We start from the raw sequence: 3,289 nt of genomic DNA, 5'->3' as shown, positions 1-3,289 counted from the left end.
ACTTCGAGGAACAAAGTGTTTTGGAGTTAAAGGGAAGTTAGCACCACGATTTGTAGGACCATATCGAGTTTTGGAGCGTATGGGAGAAGTGGCCTACAAGTTGGAATTGCCCGAAGGATTGTCAGGAGTTCGTGATGTGTTCCACGTTTCTCAGTTAAAGAAGTGTCACGCAGAGCTGGCTAACATACCCTTGAGAGACACAGTGCCATTGGAAACGTTTTGACCGGCGAGGAGAAACCAATTAAGATCCTCGAGTTTGCCAGCCGAGTTACCCGCAACAAGGTTATCAAGTTTTGCAAAGTTCAGTGGAGCCACCACTCAGAGGATGAAGCCACCTGGGAGCGAGAGGAAGATTTGCTCAAAGACCACCCTCACCTATTTTCTAGCCAACCCGAATCTCGAGGGCGAGATTCATCTTAAGGGGGGTAGGTTTGTAACATCCCAAATTTTCAATTTGGAATGTTATACATTAGATCATCATTGCATATCATATTTTATTTTGCATTTTGGTTTATCCTAGAAATTCTACGCAACTCAATGACCCACGGAGAGAGTTGGGGATTTCGTTATTTTCATATTTGAGTTTTCTCAAATTTTGAGAATAGGATCATTTGATTTTATTTATTTTATCATCAATTATTTCTACTACAAAAATATGAGAGAGGGAATAAAATGACTTTCCCAAAATAAAGAAATATTGAGGATTTAATAATAAAATCAAATAAGATTTTATTTCAGAGTTTTTCGGTGTTTTATTTGAATTTAAGAAAAATGTGCATTTTTCAAAATTGCATTTAGGTCCCAAATAAATGTTCACCTTGTGCGCCTTGATTTTAGAAGCCCGTGAAAATTTATTTCGGAATTTTTGGAGTCCATTTAGTATTTCTTTTTAATTTTCTTCCAAGCAGAATAATTAAAAAAATGAACCGACCTATGGGCCGTGTCCGACTAGGACTCCGGCCCGAGGGGGGGCCTTTATAAGCCGGGGCAGCCCACCTGGGGGAAACCCTAGCCCAGCCGCCGCCGCCACGCGTCCCCGCATGCGCTGCCGCCGCCGCACCGCCGTCGCCGGACGCCACCGCCACCGCCGAGGTTCGCCGCCGCCGCCACTTCCGTTCCAACATTTTTTTAAATAAAAAAAATCGGTTTTTGTCGGTTTTTTTAGATTCAGTTTTTTTAAATAGATCGGTTTTTCTGGTTTATTTAAATAGTGAGCGTTCGTCCGTTCCTTCGATCTAGCGAGCGTTCGTCGTTTTTCTTTTTTTCGGATTAATTCCGTGATTTTTCTGATTGCGGTTCCTGATCCGATTTTCGTTTTAGTATAACTTTTCGCTCGTTTATCGGAATCAGGCGATTGAAGCACCTAGAGATTCTTCTCGAAACCCTCTATCCATTTAACCAACTTAAACAAGATTTTGCTACTGTAAAATTTGCCTTAGATCCATATTACTAGAACGAAGTTGTTTTCTTTCGCCGTTTGACATTCGTTGTTTCGTTCGATTTGATTCTTTTTGCCAACTGGAGTTCTTAAGTTGAACCTTCGAGTTAGATCTCTTATTTGCGTTTTACCAATGCATTAGATGAGTACTTATTGTATGCTTGTTTGTTTGTCTGCGATAAATACCCGGAGTGCGCCGCCTGTTACTTCGAATCGTTAGGTTTCACGGATCATCAGCAAGGCAAGTAGCACTTTGATCATACCTTTTCTACTACCCAGTTTTATTGCATTAGATCAATCCTCACACATTGCATCATTAGGATCTAATTAAATTGTGGGATGGGAAGTAGATGAGGTAGTACCTATTACCTGTTTATTATCAAACCTTTGGGAGTTACTTCTACGTTTGCTTATTATGCCATGCTATGCTAGTAGATGTGGATTGGGTGAGTGATATCCATGATAGATGTGAGATTGTTAATTAATGGTTTATCTAAGGTGGCAACTTAAACACACATCTGGGTGGATTGAGGCACCTGGGTATACCAGGACTTGCATGTTTTCTTTTGGACCGCCACCCAGGCTCAAAGGGATCATGAGACTATTCATACTAGAAACTTCCGTGTGCAGCCACAAGCTATTATGGGCTCTAGCATAGTTGACTAAGTTGTGCGAACACTTACAGTGGTAGACTAGCAGATGTAGGGGTTGTAGGTGGTACGGTCTACCCGATCGTAAGGTGCTAGCGCTTCTGAAAGACTATGTCTTGGTCATTCGTCTTCTCAAACACCATGTAGTGCGAGAAACCAAACGGAGGCAATCGAGTCTTGTGGGGAAAAGTGAGCAAACCTCTGCAGAGTGTAATAAACTAATCATGGTTAGCCGTGTCCCCGGTTATGGACATCTTGAGTATCTAGTACTTGGATTATCATGTGAATCTCAACATGTTACTCTAAATTAATTTTGTTGGGTTATGTTTAATGATGATGCTTAATTGGGATTGAGAATGTTGTCAACCATTCTCAATGTTTCACAACTACCATGATAGTTAAATAAATTTATTCCTTTGAAGTAGGGAAAAATTGGCTTTACGCAAAACTGTAACCATAGAGCTTTCCACCAGCCAAATATGCATATAGTATAGCTATTTCATTCCATTACTCTCTATGTGTTACATTGCCAGCATATTCCATGTGCTGACCCGTTTCAGGATGCAACGTTAATGTTGCAGACTTTTCTGACGACGATTAAGGAGTTTTTAGGTCGTGGTTCTATACTCAGTGATGCCGTTGGAGTTGATGGACTCACTTATCTTCCAAGCCTTCCGTTGTTATCGTTATTAGATGGCCTTAAGCCATATTTATTGTAATAAGTTCTCTTTTGAGACACTCGATGTAATAAGTGTGTGATTGCTACTCTACTATAAATCCTATGAGTACTGTGTGGTGTCAGCATTACTGATCCAGGGATGACACCGGACCACAGAGATCAGACTGTTTGAGGTCTGGTCGCCACAATCACGAAGTTAGTGTTTGTTCGTTGCGATGCTAGCTCTTTTCATCCGGCGCACTTCTCTTTGAGTTGATTCCAACCTCTTTTTTTTGCAAGATCAGTCCTCAGTTCTTTCCCAACAATGTTGTTCCCCCGTCCGAAGATAAACAATGGCGTCTAAAGTTATTTTCTTTTCCCACCCGCCCACCCTTTTTGTCTTCTCGGAGCTGGAGTCCGTAATCGAGTATCCATCCTACTCATGCGAAGCCTTTGCATTCTTTCCTCAATTATTTCAAATGTTGCTTTTCTCTTCAAGTTATTTGTCGGTTCCTCGTTCCAAGTTGCCTTTGTTTTTTTCCC

This window comes from Triticum dicoccoides, chromosome 4A (assembly GCF_002162155.2).
Source record: "Triticum dicoccoides isolate Atlit2015 ecotype Zavitan chromosome 4A, WEW_v2.0, whole genome shotgun sequence".
Classification (NCBI taxonomy): Eukaryota; Viridiplantae; Streptophyta; class Magnoliopsida; order Poales; family Poaceae; genus Triticum; species Triticum dicoccoides.
This window is presented reverse-complemented; position numbering follows the sequence as displayed.